Below are 16,732 nucleotides of genomic sequence, written 5' to 3' on the forward strand. Positions count from 1 at the left end.
CTCTCTGTCTCTATCTCTCTGTCTCCTCTGTCTCTCTGTCTCCTTCTCTCTATATATATCTCTGTGTCTCTCTCTGCATCTCTGTCTCTCTGTGGATGGGAAACTGGGAAAGGGGATAACATTTAAAATGTAAACAAATAAAAAATCCAATAAAAAACATAAAAAAATTTAAAGTTGATCATTAGAAACACAAACTCAATAACATCACTCCTGATAAATCGGTCCAGGGCAGAGATTTGTCTCAGTGGTGCTGCATGCTTACTGTATGAAAGAGCTTGGGTTGAGTGTCCAATACCAAAAAAAAAAAAAAAAGAAAAAAGAAATGTAATTTTATTTTATTTTTGTTCGGGTATTTTACTTTTGTCTACTTCTGTATATCATAGTGTCCCTAGTGCAGCTACAGCTCAGAGGAGAGCATTAGCTCCCCTGTAAGCTACCATAAGGATGCTGGGAAATGAACCTTTGAAAGTGCAGCTAGTATTCCTAACCATTGAGACCACTCTAGCCCACTGCTACCTCTTTAAACCATCTCAATGTAAATCAGTGCTCCTGGCTTGCCTTGTAATAGCTTTGTAGGGTGTTTCTCTAGTCTCACCATTGCCAATTATTTTCCTTGGCTAGGGGTGAGGCCTCATGAATCCCTTCCCACCCCCTGCTGGGATTTTTGTCAGGCGGTATTATGTAGATCTTGTGCGTACTGGGAGTGCATATATGGGACTGTCCAGGAAACACTGTTCCCTAGTAGTCGTCCATCACCTCTGGCTCATATAATATGGTTGTCCCCGCTTCTGTACTGATCCCTGAGTTTGGAGAGAAGGCCATTTAATGCGGATGTCCCATTTAGAGCTGAGATTTCCATAGCCTTTTATTCTCTGCACCTAGGCTCATTGTGGGTCTATGGTAATCACCATCTACGGCAAAAGAAACTTCTCTGATGAGGGCTGAGAGCTGTACTAATCTATGAGGATAAACCATTAGAAGTTGGTTTAATACCATATCTGTCAAGTAAAATTATAGCAATCAGTTCCTTCCAAGGGCCCATGACCCCTATGATGCACAGGGTTTCCTTCCTCGTAGCAGAGCCAGACTTGAGTTCCACCTTGCAGAGCAGGCCTTAAATTCAAGCAGAAAGTGTGGGATTTGTGGTAGTTAATCTTGGCGGTCAGTTTGACCATCTGGAGTCTATGAAAACATCAGCCCCTGGAGAGGAACGTCCCTGAAGAGATTGCTTTAAGCAGTATTAGCCCGACCGTGGTGGCTCATGCCTTTAAAGTTAGCCCTTGGGAGGCAGAGGTAGGTGGATCTCTGTGAGTTCAAGGTCAGTCTTGTCTACAGAATGAGTTATTTCCAGGACAGTCAAGGCGACACAGAGAAACCCTGTCTCGGGAAAACAAAATGAAACAAAAAACAACAAAACCAAAACAATGTCTTAGTGACTGTTCCATTGCCAAGTAGACACCATGTCCAAGGAAACTTGTAGAAGGAAGCATTTAATTGAGGGCTTGCTTACCGTCTTAGAGGGCTAACCCATGATCATCTTGGTAGAAAGCAGACAGGCATGATGGTGGAGCAGTAGCTTAAAGCTTTGTATCCTGATCCCCAGGAAGCAGGCAGAGAAAGAGACACTGGGTCTGTCATGGGCTTTTGAACCTCAGAACCCAGGCCCAGTAACCCACTTCCTACATCAAGGCTATACCTCCTAATCCTTCATTTTTCTCAAACAATTCCACTCTCTGGTGACTCAGCACCCAATATACGTGCCTAGAGGGGCCATTCTCACACAAACACCACAAACAGGAAGACCCTTTCTAAACGTGGGCCACACCTTCTATTGACAGCCCACGTAAAACATTGTGGAAAAAGGAAACTGGTTTAGGCCTGCTTACAGTCACCATCACTGGCAAGCTAATCTATTGTGTTCCTGAAGGATTCTGGGAGTGGTTTGAATGAAAATAGCTCCCCACGGGCTCACAGAGAGTGGTACTACTAGGAAGAATGGCCTGTTGGAGTAGGTGTGGCTTTGCTGGAGGAAGTGTGTCTCTTGGGGTGGGCTCTAAGTTTTCAAATGCCCAAGCTCGCCCCAGTGTCACTCTCTCTTCCGGCTGCCTGCCAATCCAGATGTCGAACCCTCAGCTACCCCTCCGGCAGCACATCTGCCTGCATGCCATCGTGTTTCCTACCATGATGACGGTGATCTAAACATCTGAACTGTAAGTCAATCCCAATGAAATGTTTTCTTTTATAAGAGGTGCCATGGCCTCCATGTCAGTTAGCTTTACTTCCCTACAGTCCTCCCCATGCTCCTCCCACAATCCTCCCCAATGCTTTTCCCCCACACTCTTCCCCACACTCCTCCCCACAGTTCTCCCCCACACTCCTCCCCCACAGTTCTCCCCCACACTCCTCCCCACACTCCTCCCACACTCCTCCCACAAAGTTCTCCCCACAGTTCTCCCCCACACTCCTCCCCACACTCCCCCACAGTTCTCCCCCACACTCCTCCCCACACTCCTCCCACACCCTCCCCACACTCCTCCCCAAAGTTCTTCCCCCACAGTTCTCCCCCACACCCTTCCCACAGTTCTCCCCCACACCCTTCCCCACAGTTCTCCCCCACACCCCTCCCCCCACCTCCCCACCCCTCCCACACCTCCCCCCCCCCCCCACAGTTCTCCCCCACACCCTCCCCCACACCCTCCCCCACCCCCCCACCCCTCCCCCACCCCTCCCCACACCTCCCCACCTCCTCCCCCCACACCCTCCCCACACCCTCCCCACAGTTCTCCCCCACACCCTCCCCACACCCTCCCCACCCCTCCCCAAAGTTCTTCCCCACAGTTCTCCCCCACACCCTCCCCCCACCCCTTCCCACAGTTCTCCCCCACACCCTCCCCCCACCCTCCCCACCCTCCCACCCCTCCCCACACCCCTCCCACACCCTCCCCACACCCTCCCCACCCCTCCCCACAGTTCTCCCCACACCCTCCCCCCCCTCCCACCCCCCCCCACACCCCCCCACAGTTCTCCCCCCCACACCCTCCCCACACCCTCCCCCCCACCCCTCCCACAGTTCTCCCCCCACGCTCCCCCACACCCTCCCACACCCTCCCCCCCCTCCCACCCCTCCCACACCCCCCCACACCCTCCCCCACAGTTCTCCCCCACACCCTCCCCACACCCTCCCACGCCCTCCCACACCTCCCATGCCTCCTCCCCACACCCTCCCCACACCCTCCCCCCAGTTCTCCCCCACACCCTCCCCACACCTCCCCACCCCCCCACACCTCCCCACACCCTCCCCACCTCCCCCCCACCCTCCCCCACACCCCTCCCCACACTCCTCCCCACACCCTCCCCACACCCTCCCACAGTTCTCCCCCCACGCCCTCCCCCACCCTCCCACACCCTCCCACCCCTCCCACACCCCCCCCCACACCCCCCCCACAGTTCTCCCCCCACACCCTCCCACACCCTCCCACGCTCCCCCACCCTCCCCACCCCTCCCCACCCTCCCCACCCCTCCCCACAGTTCCCCCCCCCACACCCTCCCCACCTCCCACACCTCCCCACACCCTCCCCACACCTCCCCCACACCCCTCCCCACACCTCCCCACACCCTCCCCCACACCTCCCCCCACAGTTCTCCCCCACCTCCCTCACACCCCCCACCCCTCCCCACAGTTCTCCCCCCACACCCTCCCCACCCCCCCCCACCCCTCCCCACCCCCTCCCCCACCCCTCCCCACAGTTCTCCCCCCACACCCTCCCACACCCCTCCCCACACCCCTCCCCACACCCTCCCCACAGTTCTCCCCACACCTCCCCACACCCTCCCACACCCTCCTCCCCACACTCCTCCCCACAGTTCTCCCCCCCCCTCCTCCCCACCCCCCCCCCCCCCTCCTCCCCAAAGTTCTCCCCCCCAGTTCCCCCCCCCCACCCTCCCCACACTCCTCCCCACAGTTCTCCCCCTCACACCCTCCCCACACTCCTCCCCACCCCTCCCCACACCCCCCTCCCCCACACCCCCCCCCACAGTTCTCCCCCCTCCCCTCCCCCCACACTCCTCCCACACTCCTCCCCACAGTTTTCCCCCACACTCCTCCCCACAGTTCTCCCCCACACTGCTCCCTGTACTCCCCCACATTCACTCCTCTACCCTGCCCTCCCATTTCTCTCCACACTTAACCCTTCTCATCCCATTAATTCTCCTTTTCCTTTTATCCCACTTGCATTAAAGATTCTTTAATTGTGGCAAACATAAATTCATCTTAGCCAGTTTTTCTATGCATTTCTTATGTGTTTACATTTTTATTTTAAATAACTTTTGAGACAGAGTTTTACTATGTACCCCAGGCTAATCAGAAACTCATGGACCTTCCACCTCAACCTCCCTAGACAGAATTGCAGGCATCGGCTGCCACAGTGGCTGTTTCAACAATTTTTAAATGCACAACTCAGGGGCATTAATTACAAACACAATATTGTGTAATCATTGTTACTATTTATTTTTAAATGTTTTTCATGACCCCAAATAGAAATTCTGCTCCCATTAGGGTTAAGCAATACTTCCCTCCCCTCCCTCCCGTCAGCCCCTGGTTAACTCTTACCTACTTTCTGTCTCTGTGAGTTTGCCTACTCTAAATACTTCATGTAAGTGTACTCACCCAGTATTTGTCTACTCATGTCTGACTTATTTTGCCTAGCTTAATTCACCGTTCGTGTCATGGTGATGTATCAGAGGCCCATCCATTTTAGGGCTGAAAACCCCTTTGTACACATCCACCAAGGTTTGTGCTATTTTGACTGCAATCAACACCTTGTATAGGTTTCTGCTTGGGTCCCTCTTTCTACTTCTCATGGTTGACAGCTTGAAGTGGTATCGTGAGGTCAGTCCTTAACTTCTTGTGAAACAAAGCATCTTTCAGTTACAGCCCTGCCAGTAATTGCAGGAGGGTCCCCTTCCCTCGATGGCCTTTTCCAATATTTGTCCTATCCATTTTTAATTTTAATCATCCCAGTAAGCGTAAAATCACACCTCAGTCTGTGTTTGATTTCCCTTTCCCTGATAACCCGTGATACTGAGCATTCTTCACACCAGTGTTGGTCATTTATACATTTTTGGATAGGCTCCTATTCAAGTCCTTGTCCCCGACGATCATTCCCTAGTCCATTATTTAAAGGAAGGATACTGGTGATTTTAAAAAGATTCCACCGATTACAAGTGTTTTCCATGATGCAATTTTAAAGTCTACTTTTCTGGTTCTAAAGCTCAGTGCAGTGGGAAGAAACCCAACTAAAAGCCAAGACTGGGAGGTCAGTATGTGCCATAAGGTTTATGACTGGTCAGTAGCCCCTCTAAACCTCAACACACAAAAGCAGGTGCTATAAAAGACTGCTTATTGTGATGACTAATTTAATGTGTCACTATTACGTAACTTGGCTAAGGGATGCCCAAATGTGGTACTTTGAATGAGAATGGCTCCCATAGGCTCATATATTTAAATACTTGGTCCCTACTTGGTGGTGCTATTTAGGAAGGATTAGGAGGTGTGGCCTTGTTGAAAGAGGTGTGTCATTTGAGAGTGAACTTAGAGGTTACTGTTCTCTCTCTCTCTCTCTCTCTCTCTCTCTCTCTCTCCCCTCCCTCCCTCTCTTTCTCTCTCTCCTCTCTCTCTTCCTCCTCCTCCTCCTCCTCCTCCTCCTCCTCCTCCTCCTCCTCCTCCTCCTCCTCCTCCTCTCCATGTAAATCAGATGTAAGCTCTCAGCTACTGATCCAGTACCGTGCCTGCCAGGTCTGCCTTCCAGATGCCATGTTCCCCACCATAATGCTCATGCACTGAAACCATGAGCCCACAAATTGTCTCGGACGTGTTTTGTCACAGAAATAGAAAAGTAACAAGGGCCCAAGATATCTGGTAAAACGTTTTATCTGAATAGGGAAGCAGTTTCTGAAAGGTATTATTAGCATCGGATAAGTAGATTAAGTGAGGAAAATCTTCCCTCATCAATGTAGTGGAAGGGGCATCATCCAATCTACTGAGAACCACAATAAACCAAAAAGACACAGAAGAATCAAATTTTATCTCTTCTAAGCAGGGACATCACTTTCTTCTGACCTCAAATATTGGAGCTCCTGGTTCTGAGGTTCTTCAGAATCAGTCTAAACTATACCATACCAGCTTTAAGACAGGAGGTGATGAGACTTTTTGGCCTCCATAATTATATCAACTAATTCTTATTAGGAATTTCTATGTATGTGTCTCTCTCCCTTCCTTCATATATCCACCAAGCTCTCTATATATCATAGTTTATACATTCTTTTTGTTACCATATTATCAATATATTACTATGAGTTCTACTGTTTCGATTTGTCTGAAGAACCCTTACTAATATGTCTACTATAATCAGATGTGGTGGTACATGCCTTTAATGCCAGCACCTGGGAGGCAGAAGCAGGTGGATCTCCGAGTTCATGGCCAGCTTGGTCTACAAAGGGGGTTCTAGGACATCTAGGGCCACACAAAGAATATCTCTCTCTTCCTCCCCCCCTTCCTCCTCTCCCTCCTCCTCCCCCTCCCTCTCCTTCTCTTCTCCTCCTCCCCCTCCCTCTCCCTCTCTCTTTACACACACACACACACACACACACACACACACACACACACACACACCCCTACTTGAACTCCATACCACTCTTCAGAAGTCTATCATTTCAACCTAAACTGAAATCACACCTGTAACTGATCAGCTAGCTTTCAGGACTCTCGGCTTTAAGTGCATTCCCTCCATTTACCAAAAATAGTCCTTGTTTCAAAGTTTCATGCAGGGACCTGGGCAAATGAATTATACCTCACTTATGCTTACCACACAGTACATCAACTCAGACAGGCTTCCTTTATCAGGGGACTACTGCTCCGGATACATCACATACTTGGCTGTATAAAAACTTTCCCCCTACTGTCCTTTCCAAGTATCCAAGATCCTCATGAGTTATTCTCCTAGGAAAGCACTTCTCAGGAAGGGATTTTGTAAAATCTTTTCTCTAGCTGGGCAGTGGTGACATACATTTTTAATCCCAGCACTTGGGAGGCAGAAAAACAGGCAACTCTCTGAGTATGAAGCCTCCTGGTCTACAAAGTGAGTTCTAAAACAGCCAGGTTTGCATAGAGAAAATCCATCTGGAAAAATAAATCTTTTATCCAAAAATGTAACCTATGGTGGTGATTTGAATATGCGTGGCCCATGGGAAGTGGCACCATTAGGAGGTGTGGCCTTCTTGGAGGAAGTGTAGCCTTCTTAGAGGAAGTGTGTCGTTGTGTGGGCGGGCTTTGAGCCTCCTATGCTCAGGCTTTGCCCAGTGTGGAATCAGAGCCTCCTCCTGACTGCCTGTGGAAAACAGTCTCCTACTGCTACCTTTAGACCAAGATATAGAACTCTCAACTCCTCTAGCACCATGTTGGCCTGAATGCCACCATACTTCCTGCCATGATGATAATGGACTGAACCTCTGAAACTATAAGCCAGCCCCAATTAAATGTTTTTCTCTTGAAGAGTTGCCTTAGTCATGGTGTCTCTTCACAGCAGTAAAACCCTAACTAAGACACCTACTGTGTTCAGTTTCTGTAGTGTAGTAGATACCCAAGACAATCTACTTATAAATAGAAAAGGTTTGTTTAGGCTTACTATAGGAGATTTCAACCTATAATTTATTAATTACTTAGTGAGGTAACACATCATGCCTGCCTCATGACCAAGAAGCAAAGGAAGGGTGGCATGGTCTTGCACTACTCTTCAAGAAGGAAGGAATATAATCCAATGATGACTCCAGCACTCAGAAGAAAGAAGGAGGATCACATCAAACTTCCAGGCCAGACCAAAGAACATTTGGAGAGAGAGACAGACAGACATAAAGACAGAGGGAAAGAAAAATCTGAGGAAAGACATCACTTTTCCATGTTTGTGTGCATGCATGGCATGTAGAGCTGTATATATGTTCAATCTATGTAGCTACACATAGGTATACATGAATGTGGAGACCAGAGATTGATGTCAGATGTCTTCCAGAATGGCTTTGTGTGTTGTATATGTATTATCCAGGCAGGGTCTCTCACTTGAATTCAGAGCTCAAAAATTTCACTAATCTAGTCAGCCATCTTGCTCTTCGAATCCCCTGTCCCCATCTCCCAGCACTGGGATGACAAGAGAGCTGCCACCCTTGTGTTTGCATGGGTGCTAAGGATTCAAATTCTGGTCTTCGTTCTTTCATGACAAGCACCTTATCCATCTGGACCATCCCCAGCCCTCAAGCCATCACTTTTGTTAGATGCAACAGGAGACGTACCAAAACAGGAGCCTTACATCTGCCTTTGAACATAAAGAAGACTAAGCGAGGGGAGGCAAGGCCTGCATCACTGGGAGTGCTCAGTATCAGTGAGCGTCCTGCCCCAGATGCCAGTAGTGCATGGGGCAGCTTACAGAATCCTCAGCAACCTGTGACCTTACACACGTCTGCTTGTGCCACTCTCATCTTGAACGCCATTTCTCTTTCCTGTGCCCTTTCAACTCGTATCACTTACTAACCTTCATCGGCCAGTCTCTTCTTTGTGACATTTGTTGAGTCAGTGATTTCTCCTTCACTGGAAATCGGTCGATGGGTCCTCACTCTCTTCTCTGCCCTGGCTACATAGGAACTAGCTTCCTTCATCTTCTGCAGTTTGGTACCTCTCAGCATCTCAAGCATCCACCCGGATGCCCAGCCCATGGTTGCCTTCCATAGGGGTAGTTATAGACATGGTTTTTCTGTAGTCCTGGCTGTCCTGGAACTTGCTCTGCAGACCAGGCTGGCCTCAGACTCGGAGATCTGCCTGCCTCTGTCTCCTGAGTGCTGGGACTAAAGGCATGCACCCACTGCCCACTGTCCAGCTCTCGGTCATACTTGGGGTGGGAGGTGGCGGTGGGGGGGAAGAGGAGGAGAAGAAGAGAGGAGCAAAAGAAAAAGAAAGGAGAGGAGAGAGTAGGAGAGGAGAGGGGAGGAGAGGAGAGGAGAGGAGAGGAAAGGAAAGGAGAAAAGAGAAAAGAGAGAAGAGAAAAGAGAAAAGAGAAAAGAGAAAAAAGAAATTTGCTTGCAGAGTTTCCCTGGGATGAATGGCAACACAGTAGAGCCAGGCAGTGACTTGTTCCCTTTGAGCAAGCAGTGCCTGTCCTGGGTTTAATTTAGGCTCTGCTTTTTATGCTTTAAAAGGACTTTCCCATGACAGACTCAAGACCTAAAGTCCTGTGTAGTCAGCACAGTTACCGAGAGATGAGCGGTGAGAGACGCAGCCAAGTGTGCCGGCCCCTGACCTCCTCCTGCTTCTATACAGGGTTGGAGATTTTTGCAGCTCTCAGCTTTGGTATTTTGTTCCCAGCTCAGTGGATAAGGCATGCCCATGTAGGGCGCAGTCTCTGGCCTTTTGCGATGGGGTGTGGGCTCACACCTGTGATTGTTTCGGGTGTATGTGGCTGTAATTGTGACTATGGTAACAGTGAGTCTGTAAGAACACACATCTAAGTTTCCAAGAGTGTGCACATATGTCCTTGAGTGTGTGTGCCCCTGGTAGGATACCTATATGGGCCGTGTTTGTGCTCTAGGCACATGAGTTGTGCGCTGTGTGTGCTTGAATGGGGGAGCATTCTCATGGATGCTTCTGCTTCACTGGGTACCTTCCTCTGCTAAAGGTAAGGCCATCCAAAGAATATCATCAGCCCTTTTTGGTGCCTTAGAACAATGGCTTCGTCTTGTCCCCAAACCCTAGCTTTGCCACCACCTGAAACAGATTCCAATGGCTTGTTATCTCTTCCTTCTTCCTGTGAGAGGTTGAGAGAATGGAGTGATCCCCCTAGCCCTAGCCAGGACTTTTCTCCTCCTTGATACCATTTCATCTTGATACTCTGTTGTATCAATCAGGCTCCCGGGAGCCACAGGAGACCTTGGTCTTCTGTGCCAATGACATCATTTGGAAACTATTATAAGGTCTAGCTAGCAAAAAGCTGGAGTTCCCTCTCACTGCCCCATGTCTCAGTACAGAATTGACATTCCCAGAATGGTTTACATTCTCTTCCTCTTTGTCTCCCTGCTCCCTACCCCTTCCAGGACCACCCATTCGGTCTAGCAGATAGACTGCCGGTATAAGTAAGACCACACTTGACGCTCTGGGGAAGCCCAGTCTCTGATTCGCCACAACTCAGAATGTTATTCTTCGTTCTCCCAGTCTTTGTGTTTGGTTTGGTTCTACTGTTTTCTTTTGTCTTGGGGTGCTGGAGGCTTGAGTCTGGACTTTGTAAACCGTGGGCTAAAGCCCTACCCCTGTGCTACAGCCCTGGTTCACTACTGGATCTGCCCGTTTCTCTCCTTCAGAGAACCAGAAAGCAACCAAACCCCAGGAAGCCCAGGCTAAGGTTGATGACTTCCTCTGTGTATCCTGCCTTCTGCCTCTATCCACCTAATTCTCTACACATTCCCAAGCCCCTGTCCATAGAGTAAGAAGAGAGATCTTCTCAGTTCAGACCTGGGAGAATTGGCTTTTCTTCCCAGTTGTCACCCCATTCTTCTCTCTGACACCACACAAGTCCCCTCAGTAAATGTGAACTGCATTGTTTATACAAGGAACACACACACACACACACACACACACACACACACACACACATCCCTTCTGCCAATAGTTTGCAGCACGGCCATGAAGCAATGTTTCATAGAGACAGTGGGGAAAGGCTTGAGTGGAAGAGAGGCAGGATATGTGACCCTTGTTAGTGCCGTCTCTTTTCTGCTTGATGCTCACAGCTGGGAAGACAGAGGTTAAATGGACCGTCATTCTAGAAGTGGGAAAGCCTATTTTGTTCGTGGAAAGCTGTGTTGAGGTATAGCAGACCTCTTCAAACCTGTCTGCTTGGTGACTCCTGTGAATATTTCCTTTCCCTTCTCCATCACAAGACAAAGCCAACCTCCCCAAAGAAGCCTACCAAGATGAGTGGGACTCCTTTGGCAGAACAAAGAAAGCCCCAACTCCTCCGTGTGGCTGCAGAGTCTCCCTACCCAGGGCAGGGGCTAGATCCCAGTTACTTCTTTATCAGGATGCATAACAAGACCACACAAGACAGGCAGGCGTGTGGGAACATGTGTGAATGGTGACAGGAAGCCGGAAATCCAGATGGATGCACATACACACACACACACACACACACACACACACACACACACACACACACACACACATACACACACGGCCTTTTTATAATGATTTATACTAGATGTCAAGGAAATCCCTCTTCCTTCCATTTTCTGTTTATTTCCAGAAGAGACGTGTGTTCCCTCCCAACTAGAAAGCAGGTTGGCTTGTCTCCTCTTGAGGGAAAAAAGGTGTCTTCTTTTTCTCCCTATCTACGGCTTCTTTGAAACCAGGAAACATCTCTCTCTCTCTCTCTCTCTCTCTCTCTCTCTCTCTCTCTCTCTCTCTCTGTCTGTCTCTCTGTCTCTCTCTCTCTCTCTCTCTCTCTCTCTCTCTCACTCTCTCTCTGTCTGCCTCTGTCTGTCTCTGTCTCTCTGTCTCTATCTCTCTGCCTCTCTGCCTCTGTCTCTCTGTCTCTGTCTCTGTCTCTCTCTGTCTCCGTGTCTCTGTCTCTCTCTCTGTCTGTCTCTGTCTCTCTCTCTCTCTCTCTCTCTCTCTCTCTCTGTCTCTCTCTCTCTCTCTCTCTCTCTCTCTCTCTCTCTCTCTCTCTCTCTCTTTGGCACTCTGGATGTCAAGCATCTTTCCTCATGAGCTTTGTTACCCAGGAAGGTTCACCTACTCTGGAGGACAGACCTTCCTCATTATTTTGCCCTCTGCCCCTCCGACCTCAGCACACCACCTTCCCTAACACAGGCTCCATGGGCAAGGAGAGAAATGCAGTCTAATCGGAGCAGTATAGTCAAGCTGCTTCCTTCTGCGATTCCAGCCTTGTTTTCCCAGAGAGGTTCTGGCCTTGCTTGAGTTTTCCCTCCTAAAGAAGAGGGAGAGACTGGACAAACCCAAACAGCATGACTGATGTGCCCTGTCCCCTGCTGTCTCCCCTTCTCACAAGCCAAGGCACAGCTGGAAGGTGATCAAACATTTCTCTGTTGAAAACAGAAACCCCTCTATGCACTCTTTTCCACACTGGCTTGCTTCCCTCCTGCCTTTGAGGAGAGGTTGCTTATTGGACAGAGACCTGAAGACTCCTGTCTGGGCTTTAGCTATGGTTGTGACCTTCGCCCTGGCCTTAGAGGGAGTTTCTCTGACAGCCATAGGATTAGTGATTCTTTAGAGACGAGGATTTGTCTCCCCACTCGGGAATTGAAGGCTGAGCTCATTTTTATTTGATTATTCATATATATATATATATATTACATATACATACATGTGTATATTACCTACACATATGTGTATATACATATACCTATACGTATGTGTAGGTGTGTGTGTGCATGGAGGCCATATGAGAGTGTTGGGTCCCCTGACAATGAGATTATTTGCAGCTGTGAGCTAAGTATAGGTGCTGGGACCTGAACTCATGTCCCTTGGAACCCCTGAGCTCTCTCTCCAGCCCTAGAAGACCAAGTCTTGGTCCCTTCTTCCCGATAAACAAGAACTGAAAAGGAAGAACCAGGGCTGAGGTGTAGCTGGGTAATCGTCCTCCTACTTAGCGTGCTCACAGGTCCCTGGGTTCCAACTCCAGCGTGCAAAATTAAGTCAACTTAAAAGTAAAACCTGAGGCCCTGGGAGCATACTCTGCCAACCCATCTGTAGTAGAAAGCCCTTGTCTCAGCCCATGCCTTAGGCGTGAATCTTATGTTCCCTGGGATTGGAACCATTTTTCTCTGCCTCTCCTTCATGCAGGTGTGTGTAGAGTCAGCTTTGCCATGGGTTAAAGGAAACAAAATGTCTTCCATTAGGGCTTTGGTTGACCTCCCCGACTCCAGGGAGACGGTGGTCCATTGTTGTCCCATACAGAACAGAACAGAGGTATTGGCCCAGTCCGGCTGGGATTGAGGACGAGTTATGCTGGCAAAAGAGCCCATGCCTTCTCTGCCTGTGTACCTGTTAGGAATTAGCTTTTGCATGTGCTTATGAATATACCTGGCTTTCTTCTCTGGGCGTCAGTAAATAACTCCATAAGGTGTTGATATTGGATTTGATCTTTAATGCCCGTTTTAGAGGCAAGTAATCTCAGCTACTAATGAGATCTCATCAGTAAGATTATAAACTCAAGCCCTGCCTAGACTACAAAGTGATTTCAAGGACAAAGCTTTGTCACTTAGTGAGACCTGTGTAAAACAGAAGAGCAAAACAAGAGCTGGGGATAACCTAGAGGTAGAAGCCTTGTCTAACATGTGTAAGTCCCCAGGACTGTTAAAAAAAAAAAAGAGAGAGAGAGAGAGAAGGGAGACCTGTTTAGAGAATCCCTCCTGCCCCCTCCCTTTTAAATACTGAGCCTCAAGTATCCCAGACCAGCATCAAACATGGTGTCTTGTCAAGAATATCCTAAGCTTCAGACCTGCTACCTTTAGCTCTCGGTTGCTGGGACCTCAGGCATGTGCTACCCTGTCGGGCTTATGTAATGCTCAATGAAACCCAGAGCCTTGGGACAAGCACGGTAGCTGCTGTTCATAAGAAGCCACTTCAGTCCTAAGCCCTTGACTCCCTGTTACAGAAGGGAAAAACGCAAACGTGAAACCCACTGTTGGGAAGCCACCTGGATATTCATCAAAACACTGTGGGTGAGAAGCCGCGGCCCGATGGAGAAGACAGAGGGGTCTAAAAAGGAGGAGGCAACGTCCTCTCCATCTTGCTCCATTCCAGGAACTTTCAGGGTATCACCATGTAGCCAAGGCTAGCCTACACCTTAGGTTCCCCTTGATTTTGCCTCCCAAGTGCAAGAATTACAAACCCATAGCCATCTACTTCCCAAGAACCTTAAAGCCAAAGGGTGGGTCGTGACTGGTAGGGTGTAGCCACTTCTGTGTGGCTGGAAACATATCTTAAAGGGTATGCTTAGTGGAGAGAGATCTTAGGTTCGATCCCAAGCACCAGAGACAGAAAACACACATGTATGTACTATATACACATACCTCTAACACGTGTGGTCTCAGACAAAGTACCAGGCCATAAGCCCTCCTGGGTTTCTTGCTGCCGTGTCATTTAAACACATGTTTGAGCACCCTGTGTCAATGTCCATGCAGCTTCTGCTTACTCTCCAGGACAAAACTTCCTACTATTAGAACTGTCCATCAAGTGACCGCTGCCTCTGGAGGCTGTACTCACCACAAATGCCATTCTTCCATACATCCTTGGAGCTTCTAACACATAGCCTGGGAGGCCACCATCAGCATCTTAGGGGCCCACTCTCACTGAATGCTTCCAAGGGCATAAAACAAAGGTCATGGGGGATTGGGCCCGAGCAATGCTCTCTCTGGGCAATGTATGTGTCTATCCAGAGTTGGACGACCTTTACAGAATAGGCAATGCTAATTCCCAGAGGCCCAGCCATTAGGATGGCTTCCCAGAGCATCAGGCCACTGGCCTGCAACCCCCAGCTGGCCACCAAAAGTGACAGTGAGGTTGGAAACAGACACATTGTCTGGGGAGAAAAATGTAGCAATGACTTACAAGTATACGATTTATTTATAACACTTCTGTTCGTAGAAACAAATACGTTTCCACAGGTATGCAAGGACTAGGGCATTAATTATACATTGCAACATCATCCGTTGATAAAGACAGGAGCTAAGTCAGGTGTCCACTAGTAGGCAACTAGTCTTATGTCCGTTCATACTACAGATGGGCATCTTTTTGTGTGTTCATCTAGAAGGGTCATAAGTTAGTTCCATATGGTTTTGTTAAAATTCAAAAGTACAAGCTGAGACATATTTGTGTGGAAAACAATGGGAAAAAAAGAGTATGTTTTTACATCCTGAGTTATCTCTACATAAAATGTTATCGGAAAGATTAGTACGATCTAATAGTAGCTACTTGTCCAGGAGTTGAAGCATGAGGTGGAAGCCACTTTCTGTTTACCTTTCCTATGAGGTGATGGTTGAACAATGTGAACGCCCTGTCCGTTAAAAACTTACAATAAAATTACAAAAAAAAAGGGGGGGAGAATAATCTCAAAAACCAAAACAGCAAAATAATGGGAGCAGCACAAGGTGGGGAGAAAACGCTGGCGAGGAAGGAGGCACAGTACTTGGGCATGCCTCTGCTGCCTCGCAGGCCTAAGGGAACAAGGGTCCGGCACACTCATTCTCACAATATTTGGTTACAGGACTCACTGTTTGCCACACATGGGTATGTTCTTACAACTGGGGACTCTTGGCCTTTTCCAAAAACATAAACACTTCTGCACATTTTCTTCAAAGAAACAAGGTCAGTCATCGACTCAAGCAGTGACAGCCCTCGAGTATGTCTTGGAGAAAAATATCTTTCCCCAACCAACTCAGCTGTCCTGGTAAGGGGAAAAAGTGCCAAGTGGCGTGTATTTGCTTTAGAGATTGTTGAGGATCTTATGACACCCCTTTGCGATAACTGGCAGCGCTCTGGCGTGTTGCAAAACAAGACTTGGGTGCAATCGCCCTGATGACCAGCAAGAAACAACAGCCAAATGCAGCCTGCGCCACCCTGGCATGCCTGGGACAGGGGCAGGGGCAGCAGAAGGGAGCTCTGAAGGCTGAATCCATGCGACAGGGAAAGCATTTGCTTGAGAGCCCCTGACAGTCCTGCTCATGGGTGAGTGAGTTGCCGAGTCCCTGGGAGCCCAGCTGGCCCTTTCTCCTCAGGGATAATTTTAGGTTCTCTCTTCCCCCTCCAGCCTTTCTGACTCCCAACCCCTGGTTCAACCTCCCACAGGGATTGCCTAGTCTAGCGACTGTATAGTGCACTTTTTGAAATATAGAACTATTCAAAAGAACATGCCAAGGGGTTGCCCTGGAGCCATTTTCCACTACACTGTTTTTTCTTTTGCCCCAGTGTTTCAGGGGAGGTAATGAGACAGCTCAAGGGTCAATCTTGACAGACAATCCCCAACCCTGGGATTTACATTTGCAGGTCTTCACTCCCGGCTTCTTTATTCACATCCCGGGGATCATCGAACTTGGGTCCTTCTGCTTGCCAGGCAAGCACTTCACTGGTTTAGCCATCTCCCTAACCCCCAGAGGCTCATTTCGAAGCCTTTCATCCCCACCCCCAACTTGGAAAAAACCGTTTACTGGGAGACTAGATGGCAGGGTTAGGCCCTCTAAGTCTGGGTAAGGGGAGGGAGCTCAGAGGCACTGGTCTTACTGTATAAAAAAACTTCAGAGGCATTACAATACCAGGCTTATCCTTCTCCACACTTCAGAAATGCAATGTCAGGGCCCTGGGAGATGCCTCAGTAGGTAAGAGTGTTTGTTCTGCAAGCATGCCAAACTGAGTTCAAGTCCCCAGCACCCAAGTGAAGAGTTGGGTGTGGCCGCACATGCCCATGACCCCAGCCTTGGGAAGCATAGGCAGGTGAATCTCAAAAGCCCAGGATCCCCCATCCTAGCCAAAGCAAGAGCTTTCTGGCCATGCGGGAGATGCTGTCTCAAGGCAATAGACTGGAAAAAATGGCAGAGAGAGACACCTGACGCACACACGCATTCACACGCACACAAATGAGTCCCTCAACTCTAGTTTCTTAGGAACAAATCTGAAAGAAGTGG

Source organism: Rattus rattus, chromosome 13 (genome assembly GCF_011064425.1).
Source record: "Rattus rattus isolate New Zealand chromosome 13, Rrattus_CSIRO_v1, whole genome shotgun sequence".
Taxonomy (NCBI): Eukaryota; Metazoa; Chordata; class Mammalia; order Rodentia; family Muridae; genus Rattus; species Rattus rattus.